General features: G+C 32.7%; 1 pseudogene; it reads left to right on the top strand.

Annotated features, from left to right (window-relative positions):
- Positions 1-17,991, top strand: part of LOC139872476 (ribonucleases P/MRP protein subunit POP1-like) — a 64,452-nt pseudogene that overhangs the window by 32,727 nt on the left and 13,734 nt on the right.

Raw genomic sequence — 17,991 nt, 5'->3', positions numbered from 1 at the left:
TATCTACTCTAATGGGAACACTCTTCTATACATGCTTGTGTATGTTGATGATATTATTTTATCAGAGAACGATGCAAAGGAAATAGATAGGGTGGTACTAAGTCTTAGCCGCTCATTTGCTGTTAAAGATATGGGTAACTTGTCTTATTTTCTGGGGATTGAAGTCATAAAGAATGGTCACGACTGATAATGCTAAAAATGAACATATATTTCATAGCATTATTCCTCAAGAAAGACAAGCTTTTAGTTGCAATTGTTCTATTTACAAGTGATATTCGTTTAAATATTAAAAGGTGAAGACAAAAGACAGATTCGACGAATTGAAGACGCAAACGACCAAAAAGCTCAAAAGTACAAAATACAATCAAAGAGGTTCCAATTATTGATAAGAAACGTCTCGAAATTACAAGAGTACAAAATTCAAAACGCAAAGTACAAGATATTAAATTGTACGCAAGGACGTTCGAAAATCTGGAACCGGGACCAGAGTCAACTCTCAACGCTCGACGCAACGGACTAAAAATTACGAGTCAACTCTGCACATAAATATAATATAATATTTAAATAATTCTTATAATTATTTAAATATTATAATATATTAAAAATTCGTCGGCAAAGAAAGACTCCAAAGTTGGTGAGCTGGAAAATCAAACTCCGCGACTCGCGGAGTTTGAAGGCAAAAATTGCCGCGAGTCGCGGAGCCCCAAATTCTGAAACCGCCTATAAAAGCAAACGAAGTTTGATCGCAAAAATATATCAATATATATCAATCTCTCTATCTATATACGTAATATTTATATTTATAATTTATATTTTAATTTTAATTTTAATTTTAATCCTAATAATAAGGGTATGTTAGCGAATGTTGTAAGGGTGTAAGTCGAAATTTTGTCCGTGTAACGCTACGCTATTTTTAATCATTGTAAGTTATGTTCAACCTTTTTAATTTAATGTCTCGTAGCTAAGTTATTATTATGCTTATTTAATCCGAAGTAATCATGATGTTGGGCTAATTACTAAAATTGGGTAATTGGGCTTTGTACCATAATTGGGGTTTGGACAAAAGAACGACACTTGTGAAAATTAGACTATGGGCTATTAATGGGCTTTATATTTGTTTAACTAAATGATAGTTTGTTAATGTTAATATAAAGATTTATAATTGGACGTACCCATAAATTACCATATACACTCGATCGGACACGATGGGCGGGGTATTTATATGTACGAATAATCGTTCATTTAACCAGACACGGGAATGGATTAATAGCCACTAGAATTATTAAAACAGGGGTGAAATTATGTACAAGGACACTTGGCATAATTGTTAATAAAGTATTAAAACCTTGGGTTACACTCAGTCAACATCCTGGTGTAATTATTAAACAAAGTATTAAAATCTTGTTACAGTTTAAGTCCTCAATTAGTTGGAATATTTGACTTCAGGTATAAGAATAATTTGACGAGGATACTCGCACTTTATATTTATGACTGATGGACTGTTATGGACAAAAACCAGACGGACATATTAAATAATCCAGGACAAAGGACAATTAACCCATGGGCATAAAACTAAAATCAACACGTCAAACATCATGATTACGGAAGTTTAAATAAGCATAATTCTTTTATTTCATATTTAATTTCCTTTATTTTATATTTAATTGCACTTCTAATTATCGCATTTTTATTGTTATTGTATTTAATTGCACTTTTAATTATCGTACTTTTTAATTATCGCAAGTTTATTTTATCGCACTTTTATTATTCGCAATTTCATTATCGTTATTTACTTTACGCTTTAAATTAAGTCTTGTATTTATTTATTATTTTTACATTTTGTTTTAACTGCGACTAAAGTTTTAAAATCGACAAACCGGTCATTAAACGGTAAAAACCCCCCTTTATAATAACAATATTACTTATATATATATTTGTATTTTTATAAAAGTAAACTAATATAGCGTTAAGCTTTGTTTAAAGATTTTCCCTGTGGAACGAACCGGACTTACTAAAACTACACTACTGTACGATTAGGTACACTGCCTATAAGTGTTGTAGCAAGGTTTAAGTATATCCATTCTATAAATATATAAAACTTGTGTAATCTGTATCGCTTTTCGTATCAAAAATATAATACTATTTCGTACCCCCACGCTACCACATCAAGTTTTTGGCACCGCTGCCGGGGAACATTCTAGCTTAAAAGCCGGAAGCGTAACGCTAAATTTTTTAAAAAAAAAATTATTTTTTTTAGTTTACTTTTATACGCTTTTGTAAAAATACGTTTTAAATATTCGAAAACATAAAAAGAAAAACAAAAATATAAATATTTTTAAGATTTTGTTAAATATTTAAGTTTTATAAAGTTTCTTTATTTTTATTTTATAAAAATTATAAGTTTTATTTAAATATTTTGTGTTTATTTAAAATATAAAATCAAAAAACCGAAAAAGAAAAAAAACTTATATATATATATATATATATATATATATATATATATATATATATATATATATATAATCTAGTTTTAAGATTTTTATTTATAAAATTATTCAGTAGTTCTATTTTTATTTTAATTTTTAAATATAAGTTTTTTTTATAAGTATTTTATTTAGTTTTTAAAACAGAAAATATAATAAAAAAAAACGCGTCGAATTAAAAACTGTACCAGAGTTGAATTTAAGAACCCCGCGACTCGCGGAGTTTTCCTGCTTTAGAATCCTCTAGTGATTCCGATTCAACAAATTCAATTATGGAGAATCTGGAACCTTTAAGTATGGAAGACCGAATGAGAGCTAAACGCACTGGCCAAGGTCACGCAATTACTCATCCTGACATTAATGCGCCAGATTATGAAATCAAAGGACAAATTCTACATATGGTGACTAATCAATGCCAATTTAGTGGTGCGCCGAAGGAAGATCCAAATGAACATCTTCGTACCTTTAATAGGATCTGCACACTATTTAAAATCCGAGAAGTAGAAGATGAACAGATATATCTCATGTTATTTCCCTGGACTTTAAAGGGAGAAGCCAAAGATTGGTTGGAATCGTTACCTGAAGGGGCGATTGATACATGGGATGTTTTAGTTGAAAAATTTCTTAAACAATTCTTTCCTGTATCTAAAGCCGTAAGACTTCAAGGAGAAATTGTTACGTTCACACAGAAACCAAATGAAACTCTATATGAGGCGTGGACAAGATTTGGAAAGTTATTAAGAGGATGTCCGCAACATGGTTTAGACACCTGTCAAATAGTACAAATATTCTACCAAGGATGCGACATCACTACAAGAAAAGACATCGATATAGCAGCTGGTGGTTCTATTATGAAGAAAACCGAAACTGATGCTTACAAAATTATTGATAACACTGCTTCCCACTCACATGAGTGGCACCAAGAAAAGATATCGTTAGATCATCTAAAGCAGCTAGAGCCGATTCTAGCCATGACTTAGATTCCATTTCCGCAAAGATAGATGCTGTCGAGAGACGAATGGAAAAGATGACTAAAGATATACACTCAATACGAATTAGTTGTGAGCAGTGTGGAGGACCACATTTGACAAAAGATTGTCTCAGTATTGAATTAACTATGGAACAAAGAGAGAATATTTTATACATAAACCAAAGTCCTGGAAATAATTATCAACCGCCAAGACCGATTTACAATCAAAACCAGAATTATAATCGAAATATTCCATACAACAACCAACAAGGTCCTAGCAATCAACAAGTGTCCAACAATAATTACAATCAGCAAAGACCTAATTTTCAAAACAAACCATCACAAACCGATGATAAAAAGCCGAATTTAGAAGATATGATGACGAAGCTAGTTGAAACTCAAACGCAGTTTTTCACATCTCAAAAACAAACCAATGAACAAAATGCTCAAGCATTTAGAAATCAACAAGCTTCTATTCAAAATCTGGAACAAGAAGTAAGTAACCTAGCAAGGTTAATAGGTGAAAGAAAACCGGGAAGTTTACCTAGTGATACAAATGCAAACCCCCGGAATGAAACAGCTAAAGCTATTACCACAAGAAGTGGTACAACACTTAAACCATCTGAAATACCTGTAACTTCTGATGAAGCTATTCCTACTCTACAAGAACTACAACCTGAACAAGATAAGGAAACAGAACCGGTAGTTGAAAAGGTTAATGAAGATAACACAGTTAAGGCTAAACCTTATGTTAAACCATACCAACCACCACTTCCTTACCCGAGTAAAATGAAGAAAGAGAAACTTGAAGCCGAGCAATCCAAATTCTTGGATATGTTTAAACAGATAAATATAAATCTTCCTTTCATTGATGTGATTTCAGGAATGCCTAGATATGCTAAATTCTTGAAAGATCTAATCTCAAATAGAAAGAAAATGGAAGAACTCTCGGCTGTTACTATGAATGCTAATTGTTCAGCAGTGCTGTTGAATAAAATACCAGAAAAACTATCTGATCCAGGAAGTTTCACAATTCCATGTTTTCTGGGTAGTCTTAGTTCAATAGAAGCATTAGCAGACTTAGGTGCTAGTATAAATTTAATGCCGTATTCACTATACGCTAAACTAGACCTTGGAGAATTGAAACCAACAAGAATAAGCATACAACTAGCCGATCGATCAATAAAATATCCTAGAGGGATAATGGAGAACATGCTAGTTAAAGTTGGTACTTTAGTATTTCCAGTAGATTTTGTTGTTCTGGACATGGAAGAAGATTCTCAAGTTCCTCTCATATTAGGAAGACCATTCTTAAACACAGCTAAAGCAATGATAGACGTGTTCGGTAAGAAACTGACCCTAAGTATAGAGGACGAGAGTGTTACCTTTTCAGTTGATAGAGCAATGCAACAACCACAATCTGCAGATGATACATGTTATTATATTCAAACTATAGATGCACATGCAGAATTATTAGAAGAATTTCCAGAATTACAAGGAACAGGAGAATGTTTTTTAGGAGAAGGAACTGAACAAATTGATGAAGCTGAAATGTTAGCTACACTAATAGCTAATGGATATGAACCAACAACAGAAGAAATTCAAATGCTAAAAGAAGAAGACAGATATCGATATAAATGATCGATAGAAGAACCTCCAAAATTAGAGTTAAAGCCACTTCCAAACCATTTGGAATACGCTTATTTACATGGTGAATCTGAATTACCTGTAATAATATCGTCTTCTCTTACTGAAAATGAGAAATCACAACTCATTTCTGTGTTGAAAGCTCATAAACCAGCCAATGCATGGAAGATTCATGATATTAAAGGAATAAGTCCTTCGTATTGCACACATAAAATCCTTATGGAAGAAGGTCATAAAACGTATGTGCAACGCCAACGAAGACTAAATCCTAATATGCAAGATGTAGTTAAGAAAGAGATTATTAAACTGCTAGACGCAGGTCTAATTTATCCAATCTCTGATAGTCCATGGGTAAGCCCAGTTCAATGCGTGCCTAAGAAGGGTGGCATGACTGTCATTACAAATGAAAAAAATAAGCTTATTCCTACAAGGACTGTAGCAGGATGGCGTGTATGTATTGATTATAGAAAATTAAATGACGCCACCAGAAAAGATCACTTTCCCTTACCTTTTATTGATCAAATGTTGGAAAGATTAGCCGAAAATAGTTACTATTGTTTTCTAGATAGATTTTCCGGATATTTTCAAATTCCAATAGCACCCGAAGATCAAGAGAAAACCACATTCACGTGCCCTTATGGTACTTTTGCTTACAAACGCATGTCATTTGGACTTTGCAACGCCCCTACAACCTTTCAAAGGTGCATGATGGCGATTTTTCATGACATGATAGAAGAATGCATGGAAGTTTTCATGGATGACTTTTCAGTCTTCAGTGATACATTTGAAACATGTCTAGCTAATCTTGAACGAATGCTTATTAGATGTGAACAATCAAATCTAGTACTTAATTGGGAGAAATGTCATTTCATGGTTAAAGAAGGCATCGTTCTTGGACATAAAATCTCAAAAGAAGGAATTGAAGTGGATAGAGCTAAAGTAGATGTAATTGCTAAACTTCCACATCTCACCAATGTTAGAGGAGTTAGGAGTTTTCTAGGGTATGCCGGTTTTTACCGACGTTTCATAAAAGATTTTTCTAAAATTGCCACTCCTATGAATAAACTCCTAGAAAAGGATGCTACATTCATCTTTTCAGATGAATGTATCAAATCTTTTAATATTCTTAAAGAGAAACTCACTAATGCGCCAATCATGATAACACCAAATTGGAATCTACCGTTTGAATTAATGTGCGATGCAAGTGATTTTGCAATGGGAGCCGTTTTAGGACAAAGGATTGAAAAACGATTTCAACCTATATATTATGCTAGTAAGACGTTACAAGGAGCACAAACAAATTATACAACTACTGAAAAAGAACTCCTTGCTATTGACTTTGCTTTTGACAAATTTCGATCATATCTCGTTCTAGCAAAAACGGTGGTCTATACCGACCATTCTGCTCTTAGATACCTATTTTCGAAACAAGATGCTAAACCAAGATTAATCCGTTGGATCTTACTCTTACAAGAGTTCGATATTGAAATCCGAGATAAAAAAGGAGCAGAAAATCTCGCCGCTGATCATCTTTCTCGTCTTGAAAATCCCAAATTAGAAGTTCTAAATGAATCGGCCATACAAGACAACTTTCCTGATGAATATCTATTGAAGATAGATTATAATGAAATCCCATGGTTTGTAGACTATGCAAACTACTTAGTTTGTAGATTCCTTGAAAAAGGATTATCGTACCAAAAACGAAAGAAATTCTTCAGTGATATAAAACACTATTTCTGGGAAGATCCACATCTATTTAAAAGTTGTCCAGATGGAATAATACGCCGATGTGTATTCGGAGATGAAGCTAGTAAAATTTTAAACCATTGTCACACATGACCAACAGGAGGGCATTATGGGCCTCAATTAACAGCAAGAAAAGTTTATGAAGCTGGATTCTATTGGCCTACAATTTACAAAGACGCACACCTTCTTTGCAAATCCTGTGATGCTTGTCAAAGGGCCGGAAAAATAAGTCAACGTGATGAAATGCCACAAAATGTCATTCAAGTATGTGAAGTATTTGACATTTGGGGTATTGACTTTATGGGTCCATTTCCAAAATCTCATAATAATCTCTATATTCTCGTAGCCATTGATTATGTATCTAAATGGGCGGAAGCACAAGCTCTCCCAACTAACGATGCACGAGTTGTAGTCAACTTTTTAAAACGTCTTTTTGCAAGGTTTGGAACACCGAAAGCTTTAATAAGTGATCGGGGTACTCATTTCTGTAATAATCAACTTGAGAAAGTTCTTAAAAGATATAGAGTAACTCATAAAATCTCCACTGCTTATCATCCACAAACAAGTGGACAAGTTGAAAATACCAACCGAGCTTTAAAACGTATTCTAGAGAAAACCGTAGGATCAAATCCGAAGGAATGGTCCATTAAATTGGAGGATGCACTCTGGGCTTTTAGAACAGCCTACAAAACTCCAATTGGAACCACACCTTTTAGACTCGTTTACGGAAAAGCATGTCATCTTCCAGTAGAAATTGTACACAAAGCATTTTGGGCTTTGAAGACATGTAATCTTGATATACATGAAGCTGGACGTCTACGATTAAGTCAACTAAACGAATTAGAAGAATTAAGACATGAAGCATACGAAAATTCGTTAATCTATAAAGAAAGAACGAAGAAATGGCATGATAAAAGAATCAGAAGTTTAAAAGAATTTAAAAAAGGAGACAGAGTTCTTCTTTTCAATTCACGATTCAAGCTATTTCCTGGAAAATTGAAATCAAGATGGTCTGGACCATTCATAGTCAAAAGAGTTTTCCCATACGGAACGATAGAATTAATAAATTCAAATGGGATTGAATTTAAAGTTAATGGTCACAGAGTTAAACACTACATAGATAGTCCAATGGAAGTTGACAACGAAGTTAATCACAATTTCGATACCACAGCTAACTAAGTGTGGGGAGAATCAAGTCTTTAAAGGATAATATGTATTTCTGTTAGAGTTAGATTGTCTGTTTTCGTGTACTTCTCGAAAATGGAACCCGAATGGTCTTTCCCTAGCAGACCCTAAAGAACAAGTCTTCTCCCCCCATTCTGAATTTTTATTTTTTTAGGAAATGAAGACTGCCTGTGAACTAAACTATGGTCTAATGCTACACGCTTTGATCACTAAACGTAATAATGACACACTATCGAGTGAAATAGTATCAGTAATCAGAGAAATATTGGACGGAGTAAGAAAAGAATCCAGATGCGAAGATAATAAGTTACAATTTGGTAAAGGAAAATCAAAATCCGCAGCGAAAAGAAGAGCACGACACCTAGAAAGATGTCACAAATGCGGAAAATGGTCACATGGAGGTAAATGTTCAAATAATCAAACCTATTCAAATACCGAATTTGTTACTTTATGCAGAGACGGACCGTTCATATGTTTAGAAGAAAAAACACTGAATGCTCGAGGTTACGCCTATGTATTCATGGAAAACCAATTAAACCGAATATCTTATGAATGGGATAGATCATATAACTAAGAATACTATCTCACAGGTAAGTCTGTACAGTTTTTATTTTTATTTTTAACCTTTTGATAATAAACGCTAATTTGTTTGCTATAAAGTATTAAATTGGTATTGAATAAAATTAGGTTTGGCAACCGAAATTATTGATATCATTCAAAAATTTATTACATCATGGCGAAATTTAATGTTTATTCTTAAGGTATAAATATCTTTAATCAATCAACCCAAAATATTTCAAAAATTCGTCATGAGTTAAATTAGGTCTTGGAACCGAAATTACTTTACCGAAAAGAGGGGCGCATATTTTTGATAATATTTGATTGATTAAAGTGGAATAAAAGCCAAAAAGATTTTTAATTTTATTTTTACCATGTTTTTAAAATTAATATATAAATCTTAAATTAATATTGTAAACTTTGTAAAATCAATATATTTAAAATTGTAAATATTTGAAAAATTAATATAAGTTTGGTGTGAATTTATAATATGAATTTTTAAATTAAGTTTGGTGTGAATTTTTAATTTTTAAAATATGAATTTTATTTTTATGCATTTTAAATTGTAAGTTTGGTGTGAATTTTTAATATTAATTTTGAATTTTATATTTAAGTTGTGTGAATTTAAAAATAAAAATTTACTTTATTTCGCTAAGTTAAAAATATGATTTTTAAAATTCGTCGTAAGTTGAAGACTAGGTCATTGAACTGAAATTGCTTTACCCAAGGGAGGGACGAGAACTTTTATTATCATTATTTTTAATCTTATTGAATTAAAGTATGACAAAAACATTAAAAAACTAAAAAATCTAAGCTTTTAAAACAATCGCTTGAAAAAGACAAATTTTAAAATTTTGTCGAAGGACGGACTAGGACATCGATCCGAAACGACCTCGCCCTAAATAACAAGGGAAACAAAATTTTAAAATTAATTACTTAATTGTTTCATAAGTTAAGGTTTATTAAAAAAAAAAAGCACCGCGACTCGCGGAGTTTGCAATGGCAAAATGCCGCGACTCGCGGTGTTCCAAAAATACAGAAAAAAAATAAAAGGGCCGAACAGATCAGTCTGCACACTACCACACCCATTTTTCTGCGAAAATACACGAAAAATAACTCCCAAAATCGAATTTTTTCACCGAAAATCATCAAATCTTTTACTAAAATCATGTTGAGAAGGATGCTATCAAGGAATTACTCAAGAAAAACGGTAAATTTCTACACCTAAACACCATTTAATCCGAAAATTAGTGTTCTTGAGCAATTTTATACTCAATTTGATTTTGATGCTTTTTAGTGTAATTATGTTTAAATTGTTTATGTACTATGCTTGAATAACCTAGATTGATGTTATTTAACATGATTAGAAGCCTTAAACTTCAAATTTTGAGTAATCTAGGGTTTGTGTTCTTGAGCAAATTTGGGGCTTTTTGATATAAACAGGTTATGGCCGATTTTTGTCATGAATTGTTGCTAAATTAAGTAGTGTAACATGTTTAGGTAGTTAAATGATCCAAACTTTGAGCCTAAACATGATTTTGAGAATTAAAGTGGACTTTTTCAAGTCTAAAATTCATGAACTTGATTTTTGAGAGATAATGCCATTTGAAACTTGTTTAATTGCTAGTAATGATTATTTTGACATGTTATTTGAGTTGAATGCTTATGAACTTGGCGAATATTTTCGTATATGCATATTTGAAAAAGTGTAGATTTGATGAAAATATGAAAATGAGATTAATTTTGATATAAATTGATCATGTCATTGTAATTATTTTGATTGATGATTTTGCTGACACTAATGCATATTTGGATGCACAAAAATTGTGTTTGATGTGTTTTGCAGACTGAAAGGGGTGAATCTTCATCCCAAGCTCGCAATGCTCCTGCTGAGAATACGGAACAACAGGAGGTGGATAACTACTACAAACAAGATATACCTCATCCAGTCATGACATTTTCTGATATGCACTTGGAAGATTTGCACCCGAACCTGAGATTTGACAGACTTTGGATAGATTATCCAAAATACCAAAGGGGTTTGCATACTCTTCATTCTAAAGCTGTTGAAGTACCTAGGGTCATAGAATGGGGACCATTAGAAGCTGTAGAATTGGCCGGGCCAATTAGGGAATTACTTGCACAGAGGTATGATAATTCTACTTTTAACGATTGGGTATGGTTATTCAACATGCGTAGACCTGTATATAAAGTATGGTTTGAAGAATTGTTGTGTAGTATAGAATTAAATGATCGGGTAGCTAGTTTAACCGATCGATCTTTTATTAGATTTTTGTTAGGAGGTTCGATGCGCTACATGTCTTTACTAGACATGGCTCAGGCTTTACGTATATATACGCCTGAGGAGTTAGCATCTGCCGATTGTAGAGGGTTGATACTAAATGGTAGAAAGATAGACGAAAATTTTGATACGCATGGTGTATGGAGTCAAATGACTAGCCATCACCGATTTAAAGGGGGAAATTACTCTTATTTGGATATAGATAGAGCAGAGTTAAGAGTAATTCATAGGTTTTTAGCTAATTCGATTACACAAAGAGGTAAGAATAAGGAAAAGGTAAATTAACAGGATTTGTTTTACCATATGTGTATTCGAGACCCACAAAGCGCGGTAAGTATACCTTATTGTGTGGGTTATTATTTATCAGCTATGGTTAGGGGGATGAGACCGCATAGCATAATAGGAGGTGGTATATTTATCACTTTGATTGCTGAATATCTCGGTGTGGATATAAGTCGGGGGGGATTATTAGTCGAAGAACCAGAACCCCGCGATACAATAGGTTTAAATGTATACCATGGTGTGAAGGTTTTGAAGAGGCGAAATAACGCTGCAGTACAATACCATGGTAGACATCCACAAGTTGAGAGAAACCAACAGCCAGGTAATGTGGGAGGGGGAAATGAAATGACAGAAATGCAAAGGTTTATAGCTTCACAAGAGTACGAAAATGCTAGACATCGAGCATTTGAAGATTGGCAAGTTCATCAAAACCAAATCATAGCTTATTGCCAACAAATAGGTAGAAACTATATTCCTACTCAATCGCCCGTATTTCCTCCCTGGTCTATAGAGATCCAACCACCGTATCCTACGTATAACCCAGCCGAAGCATTTTATAACACCTATGGTTATGCATGGAACCCCTACTGGTATCAGTATCATCCCTAGTCTACTTAGTTTTATTTATTTTATAATTTGTAATGTTGATACATTTAATACTTATGTTAATATTGTAATAGTTTTTATAATTTTCTAACTTTTATTATTAGATTTTAATAATTTTTGAATGTGGGGTAATATACCAAACTTCAAAAATATGTATATATGTTTGCAGTTTATCTTATGTACACAACAGGGTAAAACAATGCATTTTCAAAGACTGGCATTAAGTTCAGCAAAAGCAACTAATTTTGACGACAAGATGCAAAATATATGTGAAATAACAACAAGACGGAATGAACAAATGATGTGCACCATTTATCATTCAACACAAACACAAATATGTTTGGAAACTTTGGTAAAATTTAATCATTTCTACGCTAATCACCCTCAATAATTTAAATTGTTACTGATTTCTTGCAAATGAGGGCATTGCAAGATCTTAAGTGTGGGAAGGGGTTAAATTCTTTCGGATTTTAAAATTTTTACTTTATACACTTGGTTACCATTAGAAATACTAGTAAAGTAGTAGTTGTATTAGAATCTAGTGCTCTCTGATAATAAAGAACAGGCCTAGTCTTATATACTGACTACCCAATTCTAGTAAAATTTTTCAAAATTTTCAATTAAATGAACTCAAAATCATGTTTATACATATTTATGAACGATAAAACTAGGTTTTAACACCGAAATTATTGTTACCTCGGAAAGGACATAAATTGAGAAACAAACCAAAATATTAAAATTCATTTAAAATGGAATAGAGGACTATAAAAAGGAAAATAAAAGCCAAGTGTGGGAAAATTTACCAAGATATTTTAAACATATGTCACATATTTCTGTAACAAATAATTGAAAATACTTTTGTTTTGAACGATAATTAACTGTTTTACCCGATTTACTGTAAGAAAGATGGATCTACACGATGACTCAATTCCATCATTAAAAGGAAGTAAAGTCTTCCAAAAAAGAAATGCGCTTCTTGATTTAGGTCAGGAAGTTGTCGTCCAGACCAGCTGTAGGTTGACGAAAAATCTAGAAAAGTCATCTCTAAAATCAGCAGGAAATCCACGGACCTCAGCATTAAACAGGGTCACCAAGTGGTCAGATTTATCCTAACCATGAGAAGGATTTATCTCGTAAAATGGGGGGGGCACCGTGCAAATTAGCTGGATAAGACTAATGAATCAGATCCCCAGAAAGGATAATCTCCTTAAAGATCAAAAATCAGCTTTTAAGCCTGATATTACTCAATCCTTGAGATTGACCTTAAAGATTGAGAATTACAAACTCATGGAATTCAATGATATCTAAACTCGAGCCTGAACGAGAAAATATTTTGATCAAAATTACAAAACGATTTGTTTTCTAAAAACCCATTTTCAATGCGTTCATTACCATTGAACGTAAAATCTTAGGAATTCACCTGAAATTCATTAGGTCACCTGAACCAAATCGGGTGTCAACCATAAGAACGGTGGTTGCATAGCATGGTCAAAGATAGGACCTTGTGCCAGACCGAAAAATCATAAGGGTGAGCTTTACTATTGCTCCTACCAAGGATAGTAATTGCGTCCGACACGTTATAGACCATAATTAAAAGCATGTCAGGGGACATTGCCTTAACAGTTGCTTGTTCAACGCTTTCCTTTACAACCGGACGGTAGTTTACCGAAAGGTAATATACAGGACAAGTAAACTGGACGTGTTGCTTTCCAAATACAAGGTTAGCAAGTGGGTGACACAAAACCATAAGTTTTGAGCTAAAATTTTCAAATCTGAAACCCACCAAACCCACAAAAATATTTTGCAAACACCGGTGAAGGGTTATTCCGGAAAACTTATCTAGGGTAAAAGCTAGATTTAATTTTCAAAAGATCAAATGTTTTTATAAAGATCCAATTTCCTTAAAGGATCTAAATTTTTATAGTCATATGGGACTGTAAACCACAACGTTACTACCATTGTTTATACCGCCGTATAGAAATCACTGATGTACAAAGTGTAAAGAATAAAGAAGTGATTCTAGTATTTCAAGACTATATTGCTTGAGGACAAGCAACACTCAAGTGTGGGAATATTTGATAATGCTAAAAACGAACATATGAAATGTCCCGTTCTTATTGATTAAAAACGTTCCATATTAATTGATTTCGTTGCGAGGTTTTGACCTCTATATGAGACGTTTTTCAAAGACTGCATTCATTTTAAAACAAATCATAACCTTTATTTCATCAATAAAGGTTTAAAAAGCTTTACGTAGATTATCAAATAATGATAATCTAAAATATCCTGTTTACACACGACCATTACATAATGGTTTACAATACAAATATGTTACAACAAAATAAGTTTCTTGAATGCAGTTTTTACACAATATCATACAAGCATGGACTCCAAATCTCGTCCTTATTTAAGTATGCGACAGCGGAAGCTCTTAATAATCACCTGAGAATAAACATGCTTAAAACGTCAACAAAAATGTTGGTGAGTTATAGGTTTAACCTATATATATCAAATCATAATAATAGACCACAAGATTTCATATTTCAATACACATCCCATACATAGAGATAAAAATCATTCATATGGTGAACACCTGGTAACCGACATTAACAAGATGCATATATAAGAATATCCCCATCATTCCGGGACACCCTTCGGATATGATATAAATTTCGAAGTACTAAAGCATCTGGTACTTTGGATGGGGTTTGTTAGGCCCAATAGATCTATCTTTAGGATTCGCGTCAATTAGGGTGTCTGTTCCCAAATTCTTAGATTACCAGACTTAATAAAAAGGGGCATATTCAATTTCGATAATTCAACCATAGAATGTAGTTTCACGTACTTGTGTCTATTTTGTAAATCATTTATAAAACCTGCATGTATTCTCATCCCAAAAATATTAGATTTTAAAAGTGGGACTATAACTCACTTTCACAGATTTTTACTTCGTCGGGAAGTAAGACCTGGCCACTGGTTGATTCACGAACCTATAACAATATATACATATATATCAAAGTATGTTCAAAATATATTTACAATACTTTTAATATATTTTGATGTTTTAAGTTTATTAAGTCAGCTGTCCTCGTTAGTAACCTACAACTAGTTGTCCACAGTTAGATGTACAGAAATAAATCGATAAATATTATCTTGAATCAATCCACGACCCAGTGTATACGTATCTCAGTATTGATCACAACTCAAACTATATATATTTTGGAATCAACCTCAACCCTGTATAGCTAACTCCAACATTCACATATAGAGTGTCTATGGTTGTTCCGAAATATATATAGATGTGTCGACATGATAGGTCGAAACATTGTATACGTGTCTATGGTATCTCAAGATTACATAATATACAATACAAGTTGATTAAGTTATGGTTGGAATAGATTTGTTACCAATTTTCACGTAGCTAAAATGAGAAAAATTATCCAATCTTGTTTTACCCATAACTTCTTCATTTTAAATCCGTTTTGAGTGAATCAAATTGCTATGGTTTCATATTGAACTCTATTTTATGAATATAAACAGAAAAAGTATAGGTTTATAGTCGGAAAAATAAGTTACAAGTCGTTTTTGTAAAGGTAGTCATTTCAGTCGAAAGAACGACGTCTAGATGACCATTTTAGAAAACATACTTCCACTTTGAGTTTAACCATAATTTTTGGATATAGTTTCATGTTCATAATAAAAATTATTTTCTCAGAATAACAACTTTTAAATCAAAGTTTATCATAGTTTTTAATTAACTAACCCAAAACAGCCCGCGGTGTTACTACGACGGCGTAAATTCGGTTTTACGGTGTTTTCCGTGTTTCCAGGTTTTAAATCATTAAGTTAGCATATCATATAGATATAGAACATGTGTTTAGTTGATTTTAAAAGTCAAGTTAGAAGGATTAACTTTTGTTTGCGAACAAGTTTAGAATTAACTAAACTATGTTCTAGTGATTACAAGTTTAAACCTTCGAATAAGATATCTTTATATATATGAATCAAATGATGTTATGAACATCATTACTACCTTAAGTTCCTTGGATAAACCTACTGGAAAAGAAAAAAATGGATCTAGCTTCAACGGATCCTTGGATGGCTCGAAGTTCTTGAAGCATAATCATGACACGAAAACAAGTTCAAGTAAGATCATCACTTGAAATAAGATTGTTATAGTTATAGAAATTGAACCAAAGTTTGAATATGATTATTACCTTGTATTACAATGATAACCTACTGTAAGAAACAAAGATTTCTTGAGGTTGGATGATCACCTTACAAGATTGGAAGTGAGCTAGCAAACTTGAAAGTATTCTTGATTTTATGTAACTAGAACTTGTAGAATATATGAAGAACACTTAGAACTTGAAGATAGAACTTGAGAGAGATCAATTAGATGAAGAAAATTGAAGAATGAAAGTGTTTGTAGGTGTTTTTGGTCGTTGGTGTATGGATTAGATATAAAGGATATGTAATTTTGTTTTCATGTAAATAAGTCATGAATGATTACTCATATTTTTGTAATTTTATGAGATATTTCATGCTAGTTGCCAAATGATGGTTTCCACATGTGTTAGGTGACTCACATGGGCTTCTAAGAGCTGATCATTGGAGTGTATATACCAATAGTACATACATCTAAAAGCTATGTATTGTACGAGTACGAATACGGGTGCATACGAGTAGAATTGTTGATGAAACTGAACGAGGATGTAATTGTAAGCATTTTTGTTAAGTAGAAGTATTTTGATAAGTGTATTGAAGTCTTTCAAAAGTGTATAAATACATATTAAAACACTACATGTATATACATTTTAACTGAGTCGTTAAGTCATCGTTAGTCGTTACATGTAAGTGTTGTTTTGAAACCTTTAGGTTAACGATCTTGTTAAATGTTGTTAACCCAATGTTTATAATATCAAATGAGATTTTAAATTATTATATTATCATGATATTATCATGTATGAATATCTCTTAATTTGATATATATACATTAAATGTCTTTACAACGATAATCGTTACATATATGTCTCGTTTAAAAATTATTAAGTTAGTAGTCTTGTTTTTACATATGTAGTTCATTGTTAATATACTTAATGATATGTTTACTTATCATAGTATCATGTTAACTATATATATATATATATATATATATATATATATATATATATATATATATATATATATATATATATATATATCCATATATATGTCATCATATAGTTTTTTTACAAGTTTTAACGTTCGTGAATCACCGGTCAACTTGGGTGGTCAATTGTCTATATGAAACATATTTCAATTAATCAAGTCTTAACAAGTTTGATTACTTAACCTGTTGGAAACATTTAATCATGTAAATATCAATCTCAATTAATATATATAAACATGGAAAAGTTCGGGTCACTACAGTACCTACCCGTTAAATAAATTTCGTCCCGAAATTTTAAGCTGTTTAAGGTGTTGACGAATCTTCTGGAAATAGATGCGGGTATTTCTTCTTCATCTGATCTTCATGCTCCCAGGTGAACTCGGGTCCTCTACGAGCATTCCATCGAACCTTGACAATTGGTATCTTGTTTTGCTTAAGTCTTTTAACCTCACGATCCATTATTTCGACGGGTTCTTCGATGAATTGAAGTTTTTCGTTGATTTGGATTTCATCTAACGGAATAGTGAGATCTTCTTTAGCAAAACATTTCTTCAAATTCGAGACGTGGAAAGTGTTATGTACAGCCGCGAGTTGTTGAGGTAACTCAAGTCGGTAAGCTACTGGTCCGACACGATCAATAATCTTGAATGGTCCAATATACCTTGGATTTAATTTCCCTCGTTTACCAAATCGAACAACGCCTTTCCAAGGTGCAACTTTAAGTATGACCATCTCTCCAATTTCAAATTCTATATCTTTTCTTTTAATGTCAGCGTAGCTCTTTTGTCGACTTTGGGCGGTTTTCAACCGTTGTTGAATTTGGATGATCTTCTCGGTAGTTTCTTGTATAATCTCCGGACCCGTAATCTGTCTATCACCCACTTCACTCCAACAAATCGGAGACCTGCACTTTCTACCATAAAGTGCTTCAAACGGCGCCATCTCAATGCTTGAATGGTAGCTGTTGTTGTAGGAAAATTCTGCTAACGGTAGATGTCGATCCCAACTGTTTCTGAAATCAATAACACATGCTCGTAGCATGTCTTCAAGCGTTTGTATC

Source organism: Rutidosis leptorrhynchoides, chromosome 10 (assembly GCF_046630445.1).
Source record: "Rutidosis leptorrhynchoides isolate AG116_Rl617_1_P2 chromosome 10, CSIRO_AGI_Rlap_v1, whole genome shotgun sequence".
In the NCBI taxonomy this organism is placed as follows: Eukaryota; Viridiplantae; Streptophyta; class Magnoliopsida; order Asterales; family Asteraceae; genus Rutidosis; species Rutidosis leptorrhynchoides.
This window is presented reverse-complemented; position numbering and strand designations above follow the sequence as displayed.